The sequence below is a fragment of the Vulpes vulpes genome, chromosome 1 (assembly GCF_048418805.1).
Source record: "Vulpes vulpes isolate BD-2025 chromosome 1, VulVul3, whole genome shotgun sequence".
NCBI lineage: Eukaryota > Metazoa > Chordata > Mammalia > Carnivora > Canidae > Vulpes > Vulpes vulpes.
Window position 1 is genome coordinate 114,950,475 of NC_132780.1, and position 15,274 is coordinate 114,965,748.

Here is a 15,274-nt window from a genome sequence, read left to right on the forward strand (position 1 = left end):
ACAGAAAAGAGTATATTAGGATAAACATAGAAGGGAATAAAAATAAGCACTTGTGATTATGGTAAGTATTGGGAAATTTCATAAGAGATACTCTTTTACATTTCCACTTACAATGTATGGCCATGCCTATTTCTGTAAATCCCCACCAATTTAGTTTATCAGACTTTTTGGACTTTGTCAGTTTGATGGGTAAAAGATGGTCTGCCAGTATATTTTTAATTAGTTCCCCTTATGAATAATACTTTTTCATCTTTATTTTATTTTATTTATTCATGAGAGAGAGAGAAAGAGAGAGACACACACACACACACAGGGAGAAGCAGGCTCCATGTAGGGAGCCCGACGTTGGACTCCATCCCAGGTCTCCACGGTCACGCCCTGGGCTGAAGACAGGTGCTAAACTGCCGAGCCACCGGGGCTGCCCAGATTTTTTCATCTTTTACACATTTCAGAGCTACTTGTATATTCTTTTCTATTAAATATCTATTAATATCCTTTATTATTTCTTCTATTCAGTTGGTAGTTTTTTTAGTTGATATTTTCCAAGTTCTTAGAAATATTAAACATTTATCTGTGATACAAGATACACATTTTCCCCCAGTAGGTCATGTGTCTTTTGATTCTGCTTAACAAATATTTTTTACCTTGCAAAGATGTTTAGTTTAGATGTAGTCAAACATGTGAATCTTTTCATTTCTGGTTTCTAGGTTTTGTTTCATATTTAGAAAGTCCTTCTGTTGGGAAGGCAGTTTTTTTTTACCTTCTTATTCATGCATTATATTACAAGTTAATAAGTTCTTTATCATGTGGCTGTTACAAGTTAGACAATGGCCAAGAATCAAAGATTGGGGGCAGGGAGTGAGTGAGAATCTAGATTCATATTTTCTCTACTTCTGGCTGTATTAGGCAAGAGGACTTAGAGTACTCTGATGTCCACCTCATCTACTTGTCTGCAGTGGGCAAGTGAACATGCCCACAGCTCTGCAGACGGAGTGTATGTGAAAGGAAGATGCTAAAATGCTTTGGTGACATGTGCATAAACATTTGAATTTCTTCTCTCAGCATATCATAGTGTCCTGTCTTGCTGGACATCTAGGTAATGTCTATCTACATATGTTACTGTTTGTCCTCAAAGAAGTTTCTGGCATGGGAGGTATAACAAAACTCATTACAGCTAAAAAAAAAAAAAATTGTTGCATGCACATTCCTTGGTTGAGCAGGCTTGAGAGAGCCAAATTTAGATGTGTATAATGAGGCACCTATAACAAGCTAAGGCCACTCCGCCTCTTCCATCCTTCCTTTTCCCCAGCCACAGCCTCCCAGCCCTAAGGGTTCCAGCTCCTTCCTTCAGATGAGGTCATAGTCGCAGGTAGGCACCTGAAGTAGGAAAAGCTGCCCTCCTGCAGCATTGGAAAACCTCCACCAGCCAGGAAGGGCAGTTCTGAAGATGGCAGCATCTAAATTTTTAGAAACAACAGCCCCTCTCTAAGTGTCCTTACAACACCAGAAGACAAAGAAGCTGGCCACATAACAAACCCAAACTCCACATATAAACAAAAGTATCTTGAGGATCACCACTCAGGTTTTTAAGATTTATCTTTGATCTCATTATTTTTAGGGCATTTTGAAACTGTGTCCTTCCTACACACAAGGTTCTAAACTGAGAGTAATGGCCAGAAGCCATTGGGTCATAAGATCACTCTAAGGATATTAGCCTCAGCTATCAGGTGCTCCCAGGGCTCGGGCTGGAGGAAAATAAATGGAGCTACTTGGGTCCAGAAGAACAGAGTGATGGGAAGCCACAGAAATCAGAACTAGGAGTATGGGTGCCAGGAGGCCAGGGCATTTCAAGTCGGTGTCATTGACTATATCTCTGTCATAGACAGATTCTTCGGGCAGAGTTAGAAGTGAGGGAGGGCTCAGGAATGGAGTAGGTTTATTATACTCATGATAACAGCTCTGTGTGAGAACCCAGATGGTGCAGGCCTGGAGATGTTTGCTGCCCTACATTGTCACCAGCTGGATATGTGATAGAGTCCTTTACCATTTGGAGCAAGGCGCTGGGCTGGCGCATGCAACTCCTGATCTCAGGGTTGAGTTCAAGCCCCACAGTGAGTGTAGAGGTTGCTGAAAAAGAAAATCTGTAAAACAAAAAAAAAAAATTGGGAGTGCATCAGTTACCACACAGGTGAGACAAGATTAGCCTAAAATCAGTTTTAAGGGAGCCCCCCTTGTTTCTGAGTTGGGTAGAGGGAAGAGGGGATTCATTTGACTCAGGGACTCAGGATTGATGAAGAAAATGCTGCGTCCAAAGGAGAAGCAGCTATATCCAAGGGAATTCTAAAGACCAGTCCTTCTACTCTTCCCTGATTTGGGATTCAGATGGTTTGAGGACATTTTCTATTTGAAACTGTGGCAGTTAACTTGAGGCTTAAGTGCAAGTAGAGATCAAGAGTCAGGAGAGAAATGGCTGTAAGTTGTGGACTGAAAGGTAAAGGTGATCAGCATGAAAGAAAAAGTGACCATCCATTAATTTGGCCACTGTTCACTGAACCCTGAGTGCCAGATATTATTTAAGGTGCCAGGGATATAGCAGTGAACAAAACAAAGTCCCTGCTCTCATGGTACCTATCCTATATTCAAGTGGTAGTGACAAATGATAAACAATATGTATGTATTTTTAAATACATATTTCTATATGTATTTATATATATCTTCCCTCCATCCCTATCTGTTCTCTTTGCTGGCTCTGTTAGTACTTTTGCCTACTGCCAGTCGGTAAGTAATGGAGTGGGGATGTTATTTGGGATAGGTGGTCAGAATGCTTTGGTGGTTCTGATGTGACATCCAGCAGAGCTGGAATGAAGTGACAGAGGAAGCCATGTAAACACAGAGGGAAAAGTTTCCAAGGCAAAGGGCACAGTGAGCCCGGGGACAGGCAGTAATATGCTGGGTGCCACAGGGAGGTCCCTGTGGCTGGAAGCAAGGGAGTAAGTGTGGCATCATAAGGGATAAGATGACAGGTTGGAGGAGTGTCGTAGTGCAGGCCACAGGCCTTGCAGACCATGATAAAGGTGTAGGAATTTGTTTTGAGTGCAGTGAGGGGCCACTGGAAGATCATATAGTTGTCAGGTTATTGGAGGGCCTGAATGGCATTGTGCCATCATGTAAATGTGATGCTCCAGTGCCGTACTTACCTCCTGGCCTGAGAGATCGTGCCTTCCACACCCCAATCTTGGGGGAACTGGTTGTGCCCTTCAGCCACTGATTGTGTACTTCTGGGCTGCAGCGGGGCCTGAAGAGATGGAGAAAGCCATAAAGGCTGCGAATTGCAGGCAGTTGGGGAGGGATTGCCTTGACCTCCTACTTGAGCTGCATCTTGCACAAGTAAGTGGCTGTTATCCCAATGTTCACAAAGCAGTTTCTGCTTCCTAGTTCCTAAATTCTTCCTCCTGACCTCTCTGTAAACCAGACTTCTGCTTACCAGAGCTCAGCAGGACACCTGCTATGTCCATCTTCTTCTGCCTAGAACAAAATACCAGTAGGCCCTTCACGAGCTTCTTCCTTATGTAGGAAGTGAGAAATCCCCCAAATTCCCCCTACAGCTCAAGGACAAGCTTTGTCTATGGGAGTTCAGACTCTATTGGGAAAACCCTGCACTCCACCTATGATTCAAATGCATTAGCAGATACGCACTACAAAGGAACCCAGATTCCAGAAGCTGATTTCTTTCACAGGTGCCCTTCCTTGAAGCCTTAGAAAATGCAGGTTGTCTTACACCATTTGCATGTTGTGTGCATGTGTGTGTTTATAACAGTAAGGTTTATTTCTTGCCTTATGTCTATAGGATTGTGCTGTCCTCATTCTAGGACTGAGACTGAAGGCATAATCCCTGTGTGCAACATACTCCTCCTCCTCCTAAGTATTTCCTACTGATAGTTTTTGGAAAATAGGATGGAACTCTGTGCTTTCTTTTGCAGAATAAACCATATTGCCTGTCCCACATGACCATCTCACCCTTACCTCCCTGTTTTGTCTTTATCATAAAGTTCTTGAACCCACACATCATTATGATATTGTCTGAGACCTAAGAGAAATGAGCTTGAGCCCCAGAACATGAAACAGTATGTTCAGTATAGTCATGTGTGTGTTCTGAGTAGAGGTAAATATGCATAAATATTCACCAAAGAGGTGGCATTATGAGTGTTTTTTATTTTCATCTTTTTCATGTCTATTTTCAAATTAAAAGATTAATTTAAAAAATCCTTACATACCAACTACCTGGAAATAATGTAAGAAAGTTATAGTCTCAGGGCGCCTGGGTGGCTCAGATGGTTAAGCATCTGCTTTTGGCTCAGGTCATGATCCCAGGGTCCTGGGTCCAAGCCCCTTATTGGGCTCCCAGCTCAGTGGAGTCTGCTTCTCCCTCTCTCCCCCTGCTTTTGCTTCTCTGTCTCTCTCTCTCTCTCTCTCAAATAAATGAAATCTTAAAAAAAAAAAAAGTTACAGTCTCAACCTCAGTCTTATCATCTAACAACTCTCTATGAGGCAGGGCCTTCTAAGTTCTGCCAACAAGTCGTCTTTCAAATAGAGCACGTGTGTGTGGTAAGCACTCATGGACTGATCCTCTGACCAGCCTCCTTATGTTAGGCACCTGTGTGTGGCTTAGAACCCTTCACACCCAAGAGCATAGAATCGGGAGAGATTTCAGAAATGATCTTGCCTGATTGCCTGCACAGTGCTCAGCTTTCCCTGCTGTATCCCTAACTGGGGCTCATCCAGTCTCTGCTTCATCACATCTCTGGATGGGGAGCACAGGGGCAGGATACCAGCTATTGGCGGACATTGGGCTTAGTTAGGAAGGTTTGCCCTGTAGAGTGGAAAGATCTATCCCCCCCTGAACTCCCACCCTCAGGTTCTCAGCCCCAGATCTCGGGCACTTAACAGCTCACGGGAAATAAAGGGGGACATACGGTAGAGAATGAAGTTCACATTGTTTGTCTTTCTGCTGTTTTGATTTAAGAATCTCTTTTAGTTTATCTTAGTTTCTCGTCAGTGCTATCTGGCACGACTCAAAGATTTGGCACCTTCTCTGTGTCTCCTTTCTTATGTCTGTGGTTTCTTTCTCTCCTAGGTGAAAGATCATCAGCTATTTCTCCCCGCTTCATTCTGGCCACTTTTCTTCAGCAGCCAGCCCTGCACCTTTATGTCCTACACTGTACATCACTGGCTTTCTTTGACGTTCCCCCTCCTGTCTTTATCACCCTTTTTCCTTTCTTCATCGCTCTTTCCCTTTCAGGGACATAGAAAAATACATTATAGTAATGCACCTCCAATATGTGACTCAAAAATAGTACCTATAATAGTACCTGTAAAACAAGTTTATGGAAAAACAGATTGTTTTGATTTTGTTTTTATATTTTCACAGTGATGATTATTTCAGTGCTTTTTTTCATTTTTATCGAAAAACACAACATAAAATTTATCATTTTAAAGTACATAATTCAGTGACATTAAATATATCCACAGTATTGTGCAACCATCACCACTCTCTAGTTCCAGAACTTTTGCATCACCCCAAATGGAAACTCTATGCCCATTAAGAAGTCCCACCCAGTGCTCCCCTCTCCCAGCCTCCGGCAGTAACTGAACCATGTCCTGGCACTATGGGTTTGCCATTGCCGGATATTTCATACAAATAAAGTACAGTATGTGGCCTTTTGTGTCTAACTTCTTTAACTCTGCATAATGTTTTCCAGCATGTTTTATCACAGTTGTAGCATGCATCAGTGCTTTTGATGCATTCATTCAGCATGCATTCATTTCTTTATATGACGGGATAATATTCCACTATGTGAATATACCAGTTTGTTTATCCATTCATTAGTTGATGGATATTTGGGTTGTTTCCATCTTTCAGCAGTTGTGAATAGTGTTGCTGAGAACATTTGTCTACAGGTTTTTGAACTTGAACATATGAACACAAATGCTTTTTTTTCTGAAGTATTAATTTTTTTCTCCACAACACAGGCTTGTTTATTTGTTTCTTGCTGGAGGCAGGGATGGGTGTGCCGCTACTTTGCTGATGCCCTAAGCAAAGCTCAGCCTGTCCACTGGCAATCTCCCATCTGTTCTCTGTTCTTGTGCCTCTTGATAATCTGTTTCCCTTCCTCTCTTTTCCCTGCACAAATTTGCATGTGCAACAATTCAGAATTCATACCGGCAAGTGGATTTTCTTCCTCTAGAGGTGTATATGTGTGTTTAATAAGTACAGTGAATATGTATAACTCAGAAAGGCCTTAGGCCTCAGTTCTCAGCTTCCCCTAACAAGGCCCCTTTCCAACTCAATTCCAGGAAAGCAGGCCCCAAGAGCTCAAGCCAGGAGAGGCCTTTCTTCAGGCCTCAGCTCATAAAGCCAAGGTGTGTCTGGGCCCCACAACTCTGTCAGACTTGGAACTTGAGCCTTCACTTGCTGGCTGCTGTCAGAGTTCAGTGCTCCCTGCCAAACCCTTGGAAAGCTAGAGGCCACAGAGAAGAGAGAGGCATCAGATTACTGCCTACAGAAATGTGGGGGCTGCCCTATCTGACATTCCCCATATACAGTGTCCACGCAAGCAACCACAGGCATCATCAGCATTTGGGATCACATCACACAATGCAGTCTGGTTCTCAAAGATACAGATGCCATTGCTTCTTTCCCCTTTGCCTCCCCTACCTTTCTCCTGGGTTTGCCTCTCACCTCCCTCTCCCCTATCCTCTGCTTTTTTCAGATCAGTCTCTCTGCTGATTTCCCCAAATGCTCTCTAGTTCTCTCCTGTCCCTTTGATTTCCTCCCCTCCTTTCATCCTCTAAACTTTTTCTATCCACTCCGTCTCCTTGCCTTTCTCCGTGTGTCTTTCGGATCTGTTTCCTTTGACACTGGTCCCAGGCCCACTGCCAAGTTTCAGACCCATTAGTGAGGTGCCTTGCTGACTGAAACACAAATCAAGACTGATCCGGGTACAATTAGCAGCTGCTCGCACCTCATCTGGAAAGCATTAGCCAGCACTGAGAGGGAGGGAGGGAAATACTGATGCCAAACAGAATAGATCTCCTATTTTGGAACATGAAAGGATCCTGACCCAGTAGATGTGTAACTGAAAAAAAAAGATACGGATAGACAAAGAGGCCCTCCTGAAAGGCAAAGATGAGTGGCCCATTAACTGACTTTGGGTATCCTTCAGCATCTATGCAAGAGATATAGATTTCTCCACATTGGACTCAGGTCTATGACTATCGTCCAGAAAAAAGGGCTGTCTGTTCCATTTAATTGGGATACTCAAACACTTGTGTGACCCACGAGTTTTCTGCTTCTGCTGCATATTGTGTTATCTTCATACTGCTAGAGGTCTAATGTGCTCTAAGAATCACCTGGCACTGAGTTAAAAATACAGATTTGGATTCACTAGGACTGGGGAGGGGTCTGAGAGTCTACCTTTATAACAAGCTGGTGGGTGAACCACACTTTAACAAAGGCTCTAGGACAGTTCAACTCTTATGGCTTTGGTCAAATGCCTCTGCTAGGGCTTCTCCCAGTACCCTTATCCTCCGCTTTTTTAGAACTCATAATTAAAGATAAGTGATGTAATTAGCTGTTTGATGCCTATCTTCCCAACTCAAATGCAAGCTGCCCAAGAGTAAGAACCAGGCCTGTCTGGTTCACCTCTGCATCCCCAGTACCAGCCCAATGTGTTGCATATAGTAGGTGTTCAGTAAACATTTCACAAGTGAATGACCCAGCTTAATCCCCCAAAGCCCTCAAAAATCTCTCCTCTTTATGAAAGCCTTCCTAGGTTAGCAGTCCTTATTTGTATCTGCCTGGTGGCATTTGATGATTTCCCATGTGATATAGCCCTGCAGCTAGATCATTAACTGCTTGAAACTGAGACTTTATCTTCTGAGTTTCTGAACTTTTTTTTTTATGTCCCTTGGAGAAACCTCCATCCCCCTCACTCCCACCCCATCTTAGTACTGGCTTGCTCTAGTAGGCATTTAGTGTTGGTTGATTGAGAGACCCTAGGATGATGCCAAGTTCTATTTAGACCTCAATTATAATGCCCAAAGGGTGGCTGAATTTTGGCTGGGCCCAAAGCCAAGGTTTTACATGCCCCAGTGGAAAAACCTTTAATACTACCTAACACATTCATAGGGTGGGAAGGCTGAGACATTATGTGTACACAAAATCAAGAGATGTAATATTGTGAGGCTCCCAAAGCAGTTATAAATCAAGCCACTCCAGAGGGTTGACTGCACAGCTGTGGCCATTACGTCACTCCTATTTTCTCCACTGAAGATGATGGCTCACACTGCAGAGCTTTACTTGCAGGGGTGGGGGCCGTTCTTTTCCAGGATTAGGCAGACCATTTATCTTGGAAATAACAGAAATCTGGCTCACAGCATCCTGCCGTAGATAGAAGAACTTGATTTTGTTTGGGATTCATCAAATGTCCTAACTATTTTTCAAACATTGAGGTCTTCATGAAACCTAGGGTGCTTTTGTCAAGCACTTTCCCCTCGTAATTTTAAAATGTGTGTATTTTAAGGGACATTTAATGCATGTGTTTTTGATTTATTTACCCTTCAATCATCAAAATGCTGTTACGCAAGACCTGTTTGATGTCAAAGAAACTTTATGAGCATTATTTGTATGTTTAAAAACCTTGCTTTCAGGGTAAAAAACAGGAAGTTGTGTTTTTCCAAAAACACATTGCCTTTAACACAAAAAGGTTTGAGGTCCTTTCCAGAATCCTAATTTCCCAGGCTCAAGGGGTTTAGAGCCAGTACAGCCCAAGCTCACATCCCTGTCTCTTCAGGGAATGAAAGCATAGCTGGAAGTCCCAGGCTTGGCAAACACAGGCTGCCACACTTGATGGGAATTTGTGACCTTTCCAATACCCAACGGTGACAAAGCTTAATCTGTCTGGAGACTTCCAAGCATATTTTACAACCAGTACCCCAGATGTATGTTCAGTGTGTATTCTGTAAAATGCCTAGCTGTGGCCTGATTATCTTCTTAAGCAGATAAGACATAAATCTCAGGGTGTTAGAGACAGCTTTTGAAGTTTGAAAGTATTTGGCAAAGAAAATCCGCCAGAATGCAGCTCAAAGATGTAATTGTATCGGGTGTATTTTCAGCGATCTAACTGATCTCAGGATGGGACATGAGGCACAGAATGTCGGATATCCCAGGTGGTCTTTTAAGGCCCTGACCCAAATTGGCCCTAAAAACTGAGAGCTACCACTTTGGTCTCTGAGTTCTGATACATGTACAGGTAAAATGGATAGAGTGGGTGAATTTCAAAGCAATGATGATGGATAAACACACAGTTTGTGATATCTTGTAGAAACACAATGAGTGAGCAATAGAAAATATAAGAAGAGATTCTGGTGGAAGAAAAACTGCAGTGTGCCTAACACAAAGGAGAAACTCCGTGAACAGTTACTGAATGAGGAGTGACTGCATTTTGCTGAGAACAGATAACAGGAAATCTGGACTCATGGCTGTCAATTCAAATTTTCTTACCTGTTCCAATGCAGTGACATGGAAGTTTAGGGTAACAGAACAGAAAAATGCTGCTGGGCAGGGAGCAGTGGCCTATGGAAGCGGTAAGAAGCAGAGGAATAGGGAGGCTGATGTTCCCCAGGCCACATGGCCAGCCTCCCCATTATCCTCCCTCCTCTGCAGCCTTGAAGCCCAGCCTAAAAGAAGAAGCAGAGCTTTGCCTGGGGATTGAGTCTCCCAGGAATGATACTCAGCATCTGAGTTAACCACTCAGCAGATATCACTGAAGGGCCAACCATCTGTCCAGAGTGACAGCCATCCCAGAGCCACAATGGTGGCAAAGATGCAGTCCCCCAGCCCCCTCAGAGTTCACAGTGTGGCAAAGGCAAGTGGCCAGCTTCCTGCCTGTCCAAGATTCAAGAGAGTATGGATGGAAACAGCAGGACAGAGGAGAGATGAGCAAGAGATGGAATCAACAGCACTACCCCTGAACAGATGTGAGGAGCAAAGGAAAAGGCAACATTAAGAACACCATTAACATTTCAGGTCTCAGCTTCCCAGAGGATGGTGGTGAGACTAGCACAAATGGAGATTATGGAGGAGAAAAGCAGTTGAGAGGGAAGATGCCAGGGTCAGCTTGAAACCTAAGTCTGGTGGGACATCTCTCTAAAATGGCACTGGGGAGACTTTTCTGTTTATTTTGGGAGAGAAAATGGCTGCCTCAAAGGTTCCTACCCCAGCAACAAAATGGAGAGGAGAATGAGCTTGAAGGGGCTCCATTCTTGACTGATGTGCCACCCAGAGACCAGCAGAAACAGTTGGCTCTCTTGGCCTGGACATGCCTAGATCAGAATTAGCACAGCAGTCTGCCTCCCTTCTGATCACCATAAATGTTCTTAGGATGAAAGAAAAGAGCAATCTCACACTCCATTAAGTAGGTCAGATGTGTGTGCTTCAGTGGGTAGTGGTGAATCTACATATGGAAAAATGTATTCAGAAATGCCTGACTCCAGCACTGAAATTCCATGGCACACATGGAAGGAATTGAGGAGATAGCCAAACTGACAAATATTCCACCCACGCTGTGTAATATGGTGTCCTGATGCATTTGGAAACTGAAGAGTAACATAACATGGTGGGAAAAACCTCCATAGCTTAACTTGGAGACCTTGAACAAGACTACATTCTTTACAGGATTTCTGTATCACTAAGAACTTCGTCAACTCCTCAGTATTCTGCAGAGTAACCATAGACGATCACCTCTGGCTATCTAGAATGCTTTGGCACATTGTTTTGAAGAGCTAAACGTTTCAAGAGAGCAAAGGGTTTATCCTTTAAGCACCTCAACTTTATTTCTGTGATTTGGCATGAAATCTTTCCCTAAGGTATATAACTTTTCTTCTTACATGTGAACTTAATTTCGCTCGAAGAATGCCAGTTACAAACTATGCTCTAATAAGAAATGTGCTGGATTGCAAGTTCCTTGAGAAATAAGTACATGCAAAAACTGGTGAAATCCAAAGGTCTATAGTCTATTTAATGGCATCACACTGATGTTCATTTCATCACTTTGATAATGGATTTTACTTATGTAAGATGATATTGTTGGTGGAAGCTGAGAGAAGGCTACATGGGAACTATTTCTGCAGCTTTCTGTGAGTCTAAAATCATCCAAAATAAGGTTTTTAAAAAAAGTACCTTGATTCAATGATCAAGTAGATGAAAAGAAGAAGGAAAAAAGGAAGGGGGAGGGAGAGAAGAAGGAAGGAAGGAAAGAGGGTGGGACTTGGGACCTTTAGAGACCTAAAAAGATATATGGGAGAGAGTGTGGAGTATCAGAAATGTGGAGGCTTTATATGCAGGCAGGCTCTGAGGTCATACCCCCTTCCTAGCTTTGTGACAGATTTCTTAAACTCTGTGAACCTTCATGTTTACCTTTGTAATATCAAGGATATACATACAGCCTGCAGAAGACTGCTGTGAGAATTAAACAATATGCCCAGTACACCCAATAGATGATGCATCACCCAGTGGATACTCAACGAATTACCGTGTTCGAAGAGCCCCTTAATAATGTGTGGTTATAATTCTCCGTCTTGTTTCTGTAGCTCTGATTACCAGTCATCGAGATTCAGTCCTCACACTTAGTGCTCTCTGCATGCTTCCCTGTTTAATTGGCTGCTCCTCATCTGCTGTGAGCTTAATATAGTTCTATATACAGTATTAAATAGGCTCAAAAAGAGAATCTCATCTGTGAGTAAAGTATTTTTGTTTCAGCCCACAGACATTAATTTTAGCTGCTCAGAAACCTTTTCCTTTTGGCTTTCCAGTTTGGGGCTGAGTTCCAGATGAATGAGATCACAATATTAATAATAACCACCATTTATTGATCATTATAATGCTAACTGGGCTGTTTTTTACATATATTATCTCATTTAATTCTCAACACTACTGTAAGAAGTAACTATTTTAGTCACTCACTGGAGAGTGAGAATGTCATTCCTTGTCTGAGGGGCCAGAGTTAATTGTCTCCACAGCTGACATCACAAGACCTGGCTAACCCCATAGCCCAGGCTCCTGTCATAGAGGATACTGTAACAGCTTCCTATTCCTTCATCACCATCGAAAGTGCTTTTAAATGGCCCGCCCAGTCCTTAGAGTGGAAACTAAGCCCCTTTGGTGGAGAAGCTAAAGGGAAGGGGAGTAAGAAGAAGGGAGGAAAAGAAATTAGTAACCAAGAATCTAGCTCTTTAAAAAACTTGGGAAGACAGCAGTATTGGAAACAGCCCTGTTTTATACTGTGTTGAGTGTTTTAGTAAAAACAAAAAACAGGGTTTCCCCAAACTGCCTAAAGAAAGAAAACTTTCTTAGAGAAGGTTTCTTCCTTCTATATCCTGAGACCTCTCATCTCCTATGCTGAATCTACCTCCTGAGGCACAGCACAGCCAGTCAGGAAACATCTCTCACAGGACATGAAGCTGTAGGATTTGAATTACATAATTTCTCTCTCTCTAGGCAGTCTCTTAGGAATTGTCTACTATGCATTTTGAAGACTTCTTGTGTTTGGTGAGAAGACATCTGAAGAAATGCTAATGATCTCGCCAGACATCTGTATGTGTTCATTGCTCAGAGCTTAAGCCAACAATGGGAGCCATGCTGGTAGACACAAAAGAAGGAAAAGAAGGCAGAGCTTTGGGCTAAGAGGCATGGCATGGAGAAAATATGCCTATTCCATAAGAGCAGAGGCCAGAATCCAGCAAAGTTTCAGACCTAACAGCTGTAAAGTCAGAGGAGTCCTCAAACAGAAAAGGTTGCTGGGCCTTGGCACATATTTTGCAATGGGTTGTGGTGTGAGGGATGTTTGGAGCAACTGTAAACAGGAACTGCTGTGTCCTTATTAGGAATAATCACTTCTTATTAGGCAGAGAAATGGCTGTTGACACTGCTTGTGAACCCCTTCCTCTCTCCGGGCCCCAGCCTATCCTCCCCATTGCTTCTGTAAGAACCCACTGAGGCTGTACATTATGATCACTCATGGAGATTGCTGCTCGGCAGGGCCCAAGAAAAGAAAAAGCCAGAGATTCCATCTGGCTGGGTCCACCTTGATCCCAGCTGCTCACAAGAGCTGTTTATTCCTACCAACACTGAGCCTAGTGTGGCCCTCCTCCCTACAGGGTGGCCTTAAGAGCTGTCCAGCAGGCCTGGCAAATTTTGTCAAAGCCAGAACACTGGGCAAGATTTCAGGGGGGGTGGGTCCGAGTCCTCAGCAGCCTGGATTTGGAGAGGCAAGAGCTCAACAGAAGGTAGAGGCTATGAAAAGAACAGGTTGGTGCCTCAGCTTCCTTGATGGCAAGGGCATATAAACTGTCAGGTGCCAGTGCCAGAGGTCATTGCCCAGGGGTCACTTTCATCCAGTTTCATCTCTACATAGGTAGTTCAAAGTATAGGCTGTGGTGACAGACAATATGGGTCAAAATCTGGCTCTGCCTCTTTTTAGATGCATGTTACAGGGGGATAAAGTAAGACTTGGCAAGTAGCTGAATGAGAGGAAACAAAGAGCCTTTTAGAAGTCTAGGCATAGGCCAGACTACCTCAGAGGAGGTGAAGGTCATTTATAAAAATTTGAGATTAAGGAGACAGCAAATTTAAAGATGAATGTGAAGTCAGTTTTTCACATTTTGAGTTTCAAGAGCTACTGAAATAATCAAATGAAAATGCCAAGTAGGAAGGACGAAAAAATGAAATGGGAGTTTAGGAGAGAGGTTAGAACTAGATTCTTTTTGGGCAGCCCAGGTAGCTCACTGGTTTAGCGCCGCCTTCAGCCCGGGGCCTGATCCTGGAGACCTAGGATCGAGTCCCACGTCGGGCTCCCGGCATGGAGCCTGGTTCTCCCTCTGCCTGTGTCTCTGCCACACTCTCTCTCTCTGTGTCTCTCATTAATAAATAAAACTTTTTAAAAAACTAGATTTTTTTCATCATTGATCTTGCACAACCCTACTTTATTTCGTATATTTTACCTTTAGCAATATAATGAACACTATGAACTTCTAGCCCATCTAATCATTACCAGTAACCCACACCTACTCAGGTGTGCATCCATATCCCATTTTTTTCACCTCAGAGGAAACCATGATCGTGAATCCTTGTCTAGAATTCCTTTGCCTTGTTTTCTATTTTATTGCATATATATTCTTGCATAAAAAATAAATTGACTTTGCTTGTTTTTGAACTTTATAAAGAATTAATACTATAGTGTCTTTTGGAACTTGCTTTTGTCACTTAATCTTATGTCACTGAGATTCATACATGTTATGTGTAGCTGAGCATCATTAAGTTTCACCACTATATAACATTTCATTGTGCAAAAATTCACTTTGTATTACCTAGTGTCATTGGGCATATAAATGTTTCCAGTTTTTTTTGCTATTCTGAACAGTGAGCTATGAGCCTTTTCTCATGTGTCTCCTGGTGCATAGGTGTAGAATTACTCTTGGGCTTATACTGAGGAGTGGAATTGCTGGGTCATATAGCATACATATGTTCAATTCTTCAAGATAATGCCAAAGTATTTTTCAAAGTAGTTGTGTTAATGAGATGAAGATTGGAGAGGTATCATTAGGGCAACTATTAGTCATAGAAGCAGTTGACTTTGTCCAGGGAGATAGTATAAAGCAAGAAAAAAAAGAGGATTATTATAGTCTGATTCATAAAAACATGTACACTCAAGTATTCATAGGAGGAAAAGGAGCCAGATAAGGAAATAGAAACGGGTGTCAGGAGCAACGGGTGCCGGCGGTGGCGGGGAGCACTACCAGAAAAGAAGAGGCCCAAGTACTCCAAAAGAGAAGAGTTCCTTAAAGACTGGGTAACCAACATCAAAGAATGCTGCAGAGATGAGAAGGATAAAGGTAAAAAAAAGGTCAGTGATCTTTTAAGAAAGCTATTTGTGGTTTTGTTGGCTGCTGAGGGTGGATGCCAGATTTCAAGAGATTTACAGGTAAGTGTGGAGGGTAGAGAAAAATACTGTAATTATAAATATCATTTGGACAAGTTTGACAGTTGCGAAGTAGGTGTAGAAAGTTAGAGAAGAGGGAAGCCTGGGTGGCTCAGCGGTTTGGCGCCTGCCTTCAGCCCAGGATGTGATCCTGGGTCCTGGGATCGAGTCCCACGTCGGGCTCCCTGCATGGAGCCTGCTTCTCCCTCTGCCTGTGTTTCTGCCCCTCTCTCCCTGTG

The 15,274-nt window shown here is 42.9% G+C and overlaps 1 protein-coding gene across 1 annotated transcript in view; it reads left to right on the forward strand.

Moving 5' to 3' along the window:
* The window catches only part of BOC (BOC cell adhesion associated, oncogene regulated), a 128,631-nt gene that overhangs the window by 1,702 nt on the left and 111,655 nt on the right, over positions 1 to 15,274 (forward strand). Inside the window, exon 2 of the mRNA XM_072723218.1 lies at positions 14,769 to 14,960. The gene's annotated coding sequence lies outside the window, so the exon portion shown is untranslated. The remainder of the gene's footprint in view (positions 1 to 14,768; positions 14,961 to 15,274) is intronic.